Below are 10009 nucleotides of genomic sequence, written 5' to 3'. Positions count from 1 at the left end.
CCTACCCTTGAGGCTCTGCCAAATGCAGGTGATGGTTGCTGACCCCCTTCTATGGCGAACTCTGAGTAAGTAACTTTGCTTGTTCTCATTTGAGTGGTCTTTGTTTATTTCTGCTCTCTGGACTATGAGTGATAAGAGTCATGAGAACAAGGGGACAAGTTGAAATCTATTTTGGAGATAAAACAGGCAAAACTCGATAATGGATTGTAAGGAGGAGCAGGAGGCAGGGAAGAAAAGAGGGACATCAAGAAGACTCCTAGAGGCTGGGCAGAGTGGATCATGCCTGTAATCCCAACATATTGAGGGGCTGAGGTGGGTGGATCTCTTCAAGCCAGGAATTTGAGACCAGCCACGGCCGACGTGGCAAACCCTGTCTCTACTAAAAATTCAAAAATTAGTCAGGTGTGGCGGCACACGCCTGTAATCCCAGCCACTCAGGAGGCTGAGGCATAAGAATTGCTTGAATCCAGGAAGTGGAGGTTGCAGTGAGCCGAGATCGCGCCATGGCACTTCAGCCTGGGTGACAGAATGAGACTTTGTCCCCAAAAAACAAAAATTAAAATTAAATTAAAAAAAGAAGACTCCTAGGTGTCTGGCCTGGGCAACTGGGTAGACGGTGGCACTGTTTACTGAGATGAAGATTAGAACAAAAGCAGGTTGGCAGAGTGGCTAAAAGCCAGCGTTGAGTCTTTGAAGTGAGATGCCTACCAGAGGAAGGCGCCAAGGAGGCAGTTATATCCCCACGTCTGTGCTCACAGGGAGACGAAGCAGGAGAGAGGACATGGGAGGGGCACATGAAGATGCTTTATACAGCCAGGAACATGGATGATGTCACAGGAGACTGTGTAGACAGAGAAGGGACGAGGAAGCAGGACTGACCCTCATCAGGACTGAACCTGTGGGAATCCAGTTTCTCTTGTATTTATTCTATTATTTATTTTTTTGAGACAAGGTCTTGCTGTGTTGCCCAGGCTGGAGTGTGGTGGCAAGATCTCAGCTCACTGCAGCCTCGACCTCGCAGGCTCAAGTGATCCTCCCACCTCAGCCTCCGGAGTAACTGGGACGACAGGTGCATGCCACCACGCCTGACTAATTTTTTATTTTTTGTAGAGATAGAGTCTTGCTATGTTGCCCAGGCTGCTCTCCAACTCCTAGATGCAAATGATCTGCCTGCCTTGGCCTCCCAAAGTGCTAGGGTTACAGGTGTGAGCCACCATGCTGGGCTTGTAAATACTTATTGAGTGAATGAGACATTCTTCAGCACTAAGTAAAGTTGATGGCCTCCTAAGGGATTAGATTAGAAACTCCCACAGTCAGATGTGGGCAGAAGACGAGGAGGCAGCCTCAGAGACTGAGAGGAGCTGCCAGTGAGGACAAAGAAAACCTGCTGCACCGGGATGAACCCCACACTCCTCGGCAGAGCGTGGGCTACCCTGGGCCATCTGCCTGCCGCCTTCCTCTCCACTCTCATCTCTTCCTGCCATCCTTTTTGGGCCAATTTTAGTATTTCCCCAAATGCATCCTATTGCTTCAGACCTTCACACATGCTGTCCCCTCTCTAGATTACAAAAGTCATGTGAACTCATTATCAGTAAATCGAACACAATGGAAACACAGGACAGAGTAGAAGCTGGCCAGCACCCCTGCTCTCCATTAGTAAGCATTTGCGCTATGCATTCGCAGATGTGTTTTCTGCGCATATTCTAATGCACTCTCTCTCACACACGTGCACACCAGATTTTCCTCCCTGCCTCCAAAATGGGAAATACCTCCTTTACCAGCATGATTTTTCCTCTTAATGCATTACGGTCTCTTTCCACATACATAGAGAATACATGCTTGCTTATGCTTATATTTCAGTACAATTGTACGTGCAGTACATTTCAGCACACAGAGAGGTGCCTTGTTCTTTAAGATAGATCTTTAAAGTTTGATTGTATGGATTAATCATGATGTATTTAAACAATCTGCACTAATGAACCTTCCATCCCTTTTTTCTTTCTTTCTTTCTTTTCTTTTCTTTTTTTTTTTTGAGATGGGAGTCTTGCTCTGTTGCCCAGGCTGGAGTGCCATGGCACGATCTCAGCTCACTGTAAACTCCACCTCCCAAGTTCAAGTGACCCCCTCACCTAAGCTTCCCGAGTAGCTGGGATTACAGGTGCCCTCCACCACGCCTAGCTATTTTTGTCTGTGTGTATTTTTCTTTTTTAAATAGAGATAGGGTTTCACCATGTTGGTCAGACTGGTCTCAAACTCTTAACCTCAGCTGATCCACTTTAGCTGCCTTGGCCTCCCTAAGTGCTGGGATTACAGGTATGAGCCATTGCACCTGGCCACCCTTTCTTTTTTCTTTTCTTTCTTTGCTTTTTTTTTTTTTTTGAGACAGAATCTCCCTCTGTCGCCCAGGCTAGAGTACAGTGGTATGATGACAGTTCATTGCCACCTCAACCTCCTGGGCCCAAGTGATCCTTCTTCTTCAGCCTCCTGAATAGCTGGGATCACAGGTGAGCAGCACCATGCCTGGCAATTTTTTTTTTTTTTTTTTTTGTAGAGACAGAGTCTCACTATGTCACCGAGGCATCATTTTTGCAATTATTAAAGTGGCAATGCTCTACGTTGTACAGACTGTACAAAAACATGACCTTATACAAATGAATTCCTAGAAGTAGGGTTGTTTGGTCAAAAACAGTGAATGCTTTAATTTCATACATATTGCCAAAATGCTCTCCAAAGAGTTCAGGACAACTTTTGCCAACAAGTGTGAATTAAATTTCTTGTTTATCTACACTCGTGCCAAGACTGGGTATTGTTAATCATTCAACTCAGTCAACTTTATAGAAAAAGTGATATTGTATTATTGTTTTAATTTGCATTTCATAGAATAGAAATAAGGTTTCCAATAGTTTTTCACATTCTTTGTCCATTTTTCTGTAGGCTTTTTAACCTTTTGATTTGCAAGGGTTCTTGGTATATCAGATGTCATATGTAGGTATTGCAAACACTCTTCATGTAAATTTTTTATTTTACTTTCTTTTTCTAGAGACAGGGTCTTGCTCTGTCACCTAGGCTGGAGTTCAGTGGCAGGACCACAGCTCACTGCAGCCTGGACCTTCAGGCTGAAGCGATTCTCCCTCCTCTGCCTCCTGAATAGCTGGGACTACAAGCACACACGGTCACACCTGGCTAATTTTTGCATTTTTTGTAGAACTGGGGTCTTGCTATGTTGCCTAAGCTGTTCTCAAACTCCTAGGCTCAAGCGATGCTCTCACTTCAGCCTCCTAAAGTGCTGAGATTACAGGCATGAGCTATTGTGCCTAGCTGGAAATATTCCTTATTGGCTGCTTTTTCTTTACTTGTCTTATTTTTTCAAATATAAATATAGTCGGGCTCTACGTTGCCCAGGCTGAAGTGCAGTGGCTATTTACAAGTGTAACCATGATTCACTGCAGCCTTGAACTCCTGGCTTCAAGTTATCCCCCTGCCTTAGCATCCCAAGTAGCTAGGACTACAGGTATGTACCACCATGACCTGCTAATTTTTGTGTTTGTGTCACTTTGTTGTCCTGTCTGGTCCCTCAAGCAATCCTCCTGCCTCGGTCTCCCAAAGTTCCAGCATTATAAGCATGAGTCACTATACCTGGCCAGCTTATTAATCTTTTTTTTTTTTTTTTTTCTTTTTGAGATGGAGTTTCACTCTTGTTGCTCAAGCTAGAGTGCAATGGCACGATCTTGGCTCACCGCAACCTCCGCCTCCTGGGTTCAAGCGATTCTCCTGCCTCAGCCTCCCAAGTAGCTGGAATTACAGATATGTGTCATCACATCCAGCTAATTTTGTATTTTTAGTAAAGACAAGGTTTTTCCATATTGGTCAGGCTGGTCTCGAACTCCTGACCTCAGGTGATCTGCTCGCCTCAGCCTCCCAAAGTGCTGGGATTACAAGCGTGACCCACTGTGCCTGGCCCAGCTTATTAATGTTTATTTTTGCTTTATAAAGGTTTAGAATTTTGGCCGGGCGCGGTGGCTCAAGCCTGTAATCCCAGCACTTTGGGAGGCCGAGACGGGCGGATCACAAGGTCAGGAGATCGAGACCATCCTGGCTAACACGGTGAAACCCCGTCTCTACTAAAAAATACAAAAAAAAACTAGCCGGGCTAGGTGGTGGCGCCTGTAGTCCCAGCTGCCCGGGAGGCTGAGGCAGGAGAATGGCGTGAACCCGGGAGGCGGAGCTTGCAGTGAGCTGAGATCCAGCCACAGCACTCCAGCCTGGGTGACAGAGCAAGACTCTGTCTCAAAAAAAAAAATCTTTTTTTTGGAATATTAAGGTTTAGAATTTTATGTGGTCATACTTATGAAGGCCTTTAATATTCCAAAAAAAGATTTTTTTTTCGAGATGAAGTCTTGCTCTGTCGCCCAGGCTGGAGTGCAGTGGCAGAATCTCGGCTCACTACAACCTCTGCCTCCCTGGTTCAAGCGATTCTCCTGCCTCAGCCTCCTGAGTAGCTGGGATTATAGACTTGCACAACCATGCCTGGCTAATTTTTGTATTCTTTTTTTTTTTTTTTTTTCACAGTTTGTAGCGGGTATCTTATTGCCAATCTGCAAGTTACAAGGAACACATCATTAGCATCGCTTGTGCAGAAAACCAATTTTGTTTGGGAAAAGGGAAAGCAAGCTCTGGCCTCAATTTTGAGTTCATTACAACTTCTTAAGAATTTCACCAACAGCCTATACAGTACAAGTTCAAAAAAGTAAACATGTTAAGGTAAGCAGACAACTCTTCAGAAGCCCAAACACATTTTCTTGCTGTATTTATGTTGAATTCTCCATCTACAATGAGCAGTCATGAAGATGGTCTTCTTCAGGGCAACATGGTCACAGGACTGGGGCAATCCAGGGGACTGAGAGGGAGCATGAGGACGGGAGAGGGGGCTACCTCTTGCTGTTTCACGTTAGAGACAAACTGTAACACAGTCCATGGGCCTGCAGTCGTCCCCTTTTATCATCTGGCATAACGCTTGATGTAGTCATCCACTTTATTCCGGAAGTCCTCCTTGTCCCGCAAATGATGTTCTGCAGCTTCAATATTCAGTGGATCATCAAAATTCAAAAGATCAGTAAACAAAGAGTTCAATCCCCAAACGACATCCTTTAATGTTCTTGTGGGAGCCCAGCCAGTGCCATCAATCGAATGTTCTCTCAGTAAACTCAGACATATTTCCCCTGTCTCTGTGATGTTGGGGTGCCAGATCTTGGTCAGGCATTTCACTTTGGGAGGCACCATGTTGTACGCATCGGGAACTTCAGTTTCAAACTGAAATTTTCCACCCTGGTAGTAACCCTCATCTGGGGTTACTGTTAGCTGAAAACAATGAAGCTTGTTTGGATCAGGAAAATGCACTTTACACGTACAAGGTAAATTAGCTTCAAGTTCTGCAACCTCTTTAACAAGCAATTTGTCTCACAGAAACCCTCCGAGTCGAGTCGGACGCTGTGGCTGCCGTCCGGGACCCTTTGAGACCATCGTCACGCTTCAGTTTGCTTGCTAGCGTTAGCATTACTGCTGCCTTTACCCTGGGCTCCCCGAGACAGGCGAGGCGGGCCCGGCGCCCAACACCATGCCCGGCCCGGGCGGCTGCTGCGAGACGCGGCCCCTCACAGCCGCACCGGCTCCCGCTGTATTCTTAATAGAGACAGAGTTTCACCATGTTGGCCAGGCTGGTCTTGAACTCTTGACCTCATGATCTGCCTGTCTCGGCCTCCCTAAGTGTTGGGACTATAGGCATGAGCCACCACACCCGGCCACCAATTTTTTTTTTCTAAAACTTACTCATCTTTATTCTAGAAAGTTATTGGTTTCATTTTCTTACATATAACCATCTTTGAACCATCTGGAATTATTTTGGTGTTGAGAGGTAGGAATCCAGCTTCTCCTTGTAAATATTTATTGAATGAATGAATGAGACATTCTGCAGCCCTAAGTAAAGCTGATGGCCTCCTAAGGGATTATATTAGATGGTTAATAAAATTGTTTGTTCACTCTACAAATATTTTTAAACTGCATGCCAGCATGGCAGAATGCAACGGTGAATAAAATCAGATAGAGCTCCCACTCTGTGGCTATTACAGTTGATGGGACAGGCAGACATTAGCCAGATACTACAAATGGATGTAAAACTTACGCAGGAGATATGTGCCCTGGAAGAGCATATAATTAAGGAATCTAGCCTAGCCTGGGAGGTCAAGAAGGTGTCACTGGTTAAGGAAGTTCCTTGAGAAGTGCCCTCAGGACCAGCACCTGTGAGAGGGTGAAGCTGGCGGGCCTGGCCAGACAGAGTGACTGCACTTCAGTTGCAACAGAGGTCTTAACCACTCCCGCAGGGAGCTCTGGCGGGTAGATGACCCTTCAAAGTTGCAGTGAATGGAGGCAAGCGGTATGGGCTTTTATTGCCCACCCCATCTCCCTGCTCCAATGAACTAGGCCATGGATGTAGACTGTCCCCAGGCAGCTCCGTTCAGCCAGGGCATTTCCCAGAGTAAGACTCATCTGCCAGCATCCGCCTCCAAGTCTCCTAGCAGCCAGAGAATGAGGGCCCTGGTCCTGAAGTGGACGTCTGGGTGGCAGATCACAGCATCCACTACAGAAGTCTTCCATAAAGTAGTTGGGGAGACCATGAGTATAGTACTGATGGGTAAGTGGAAGTTAACTAGGCATAGAGAACGGAGACTTTTTCTAGGAGCAACCTGCTTTGTCTAGCACAATGCCAGGGAAGCCTTTGCATGGCAGGCAAAGGCAGGAATGGGGGCAGAGAGACTAATGAGGAGGCTGCTAAGGGAATTTAATAGAATACATTCAAATCTGAAGATGAGCATATACAAAATTAGACAGAAAAGCAAAGTTTCCTGATATCCCCAGCCCTCAGAGATCACAACTATTAAGGGATTTTTTGTTTTTGTCTTTTGGGACGGAGTCTCGCTCTGTTGCCCAGGCTAGAATGCAGTGGTGCAGTCTTGGCTCACTGCAACCTCCACCTCCCAGGTTCAAGCAATTCTCCTGCCTCAGCCTCCGGAGTAGTGGGATTATAGGTGCCCACCAACATGCCCTGTTAATTTTTTTTTCACTAGAGACGGGGTTTCACCACATTGGCCATGTTGGTCTAAAACTCCTGACCTCGAGTGATCCTCCCGCTGTGGCCTTACAGGCGTGCTGGGATTACAGGCGTGAGCCACCATGCCCGGCCCACTGCATTTCTTTTCCATCTTTCTTCTCTGCACATTTTATTTAAAAGCAAGGATTTTATTACAGATGTGATTGGTTTTACTGCTTTTTTCTACACATTTTTTTTTCTATACCTTTACTGTTTCTGATCACAAAGGCAACACCTGTCAATTACATAAACTCAGAAAGTACAAATTTTAATAAAGAAATAAACAGTACTTCCAACCAGGCATGGTGACTCATGCCTGTAACCTGGCACTCCATGGACTCAGAGCTCCCATATCCATGGTCCAGCCCAGTGCCTGGCATGCCGAGAATACCTGGAAAATGCCAGCTACGCACTGTCACCTTGGGAGGGTCTCTTTTATTTCCAAAGCTGTCTTCTGCTTAATGAAATGCACGCAGACACTAAGCAAGTATGTATTGAATTTCTCATCTTCCAGACACCAGAGACACATCTATAGACTGACTGAGTTCGCTGCCCTTGTGTTGCACTCCGCTTGAGAAGACAGATGATGGTGTCATGTAAGGAGCTAAAATGTCCTGAGCTGTGAAGGTGGCACGCAGAGGCTGAGGGATGGAGGGGGCAGGGTTGGGGCAAGTGGGGCTGACCGGGATGTCTAGAGCCCAGGGCTGGGGCCAGACCCTGCACTGCTCTGCTTGGGGACCTTGCTGTGCTCTGAGTCACGAGGGCAGACAGTGGCCAGGGTGAGGCTGGCACAGTGCAGCCCCTTCCCCACTGCAGAAGCCCGCCTTCGTGGAGTGGGAGCACAGGCTATGGGGACTTGAGAGTCATCCTGACCCCAGGGGTGATTGTTTCTGGAAACAAAAATCCAGGGCTTATGCTCCTGGGACAGGGAAGCCCTGGGGCCTCGCGTCCTCCCCATGGCCTTCGCATTGGGCAGTGAAGGTATCTTCCTGTTGAGTCTGAGGGAGGGAGAAGTGGTGTCTCTCAGGGAGTCAGCTTTCATCTCACTTAGTCCTCCCAGTGGCCCTGCGAGGTAAGGACCACCAGCAGCCCAGTTTACAGATGAGGACCCTGAGGCTCAGAGAAGTTACATGGTTTGCCCAAAGGGACACAGCTGCTAAGTGGCTGAATGGGACTGAACCCAGGTCTTTCTGAGACAGCCCTAGCTGTGGATGGAACGCTCCAGCTCACGGATGAACAGGTGAAGTGGAACAAACATTTTAGAATGATTGGTAATATTCATCAAAGCTAAACATTTGCCTCCCATGAGCTAGCAATTTCCTTCCTGCACGTGTACCTTACACAGATATGTCTACACCTTCACTAAAATACAAGTAAAACAACCCTCATAGCAGCACAATTTGTAATAGCCTCACACTAGAAACTTCCCAAATACCCATCACAGAAGAATGAATAAAAAATCATGGGACATTCAAGACTAGAATACTACACAGCAAAGAAAATGAATAAACTGTGGCTACAACATGAATGAATCTCACACAGCTCATGTGCGAGTGACAGAAGTTAGACCTATAAGAATAGGTCTACAAGAAGAGATAATGTGTGATTCCATTTATATGAAGTTATCATCAGGCAAACTAATCTCCAGTAATAGAATTTCCCTCAGGATGGGGGTACAGGGAATTGAGCATTCTGTGGGGCCTGAAATGTTTACAGTTGCCCCTCAATGTATGTGGGGAATCAGTTTCCCCATCTCCCACAGATACCAAAGTCCTGATATAAACTGGTGCAGTATTTGCATATAACCTAAGTACATCTTCTTGTATGCTTAAAATTATCTCTACATTACTTACGCAATCAGTGTCAGATAACGACATTTCAGTCCATGCCAGAATGCATATAGGAAGGTGGTTCCCATAAGGTTATAAGGGATCCACCCTACACAGGTGTACCATCTCTAAACATTGATATTTAAGAAGCGATAGGGCCTTCTTAAATATTATGTTATGTTGCCCAGACTAGTCTTGAACTCCTGGGCCCAAGTGATCCTCCCACCATGGCTTCCCAGAGTGCTGGGATTATAGACATGAACCACCACACCTGGACAGGTGTACCATTTTTTATTGTTTACACTGTATATTTATGATCCTTTTCTGTGTTTAGATACACAGATAGCCACCATTATGTTACCACTGCCTACAGTACTCAACATGGTAACATGCTGTAGAGGTTTGGAGCCCAGGAGCAATCAGCTCTACCATTCAGCCCAGGTGTGTGTTTGGCTGGACCACCTGGAAGAAGCCAAGGAGACATGAACTAAAGGCAGAGGGTGAGTCAGAGGTGGGATCCCTGGACAGGTATGAGAAGCTAGGCAAAAACGGGTGAAGTTTGAATAAATTTCACCCTATTCATATAATTACTGCATTAATAACCTTAGATAATAGTTCACATTACCATTTAGTTAATAGGATTGCACCAATGTTAAATTTCTTATTTTGTTTTTATAAGAGACAAAGTCTCACTCTGTCACTTAGGCTGGAGTGCAGTGCTCACTGCTTCCTGGAACTCAATTGCTCAAGCAATCTTCCCACCTCAGCCTCCTGAATAGGTGGGACTATAGGCACACGCCACCTTGCCTGGCTAATGTCTTTTACTTTTCTGTAGAGAAAGGGTCTACTTATGTTTCCCAGGCTGGTCTCAAACTCCTGAGCTCAAATGAACCTGAACCTCCCTCCTCGAACTCTCAAATTGCTGGGATTACAGGCATGAGCCACCACACCCAGCCTAAATTTCTTATGTGCCATGGTACTGCAAAACGTCCTTCTTGAGGGCAGCTGGATGGAAGGTGTATGTGTAAAATCATTT

The 10009-nt window shown here is 46.0% G+C and overlaps 1 pseudogene across 1 annotated transcript; it reads right to left on the bottom strand.

Moving 5' to 3' along the window:
* Positions 1-4776: 4776 nt before the first annotated feature.
* Positions 4777-5666, bottom strand: LOC111520794 (annotated as a pseudogene). The gene has a single exon (XR_003306712.1). The product of XR_003306712.1 is annotated as an NEDD8-conjugating enzyme UBE2F pseudogene (transcript).
* Positions 5667-10009: the final 4343 nt, after the last annotated feature.

Source organism: Piliocolobus tephrosceles, chromosome 16 (assembly GCF_002776525.5).
Source record: "Piliocolobus tephrosceles isolate RC106 chromosome 16, ASM277652v3, whole genome shotgun sequence".
Lineage (NCBI taxonomy): Eukaryota > Metazoa > Chordata > Mammalia > Primates > Cercopithecidae > Piliocolobus > Piliocolobus tephrosceles.
This window is presented reverse-complemented; position numbering and strand designations above follow the sequence as displayed.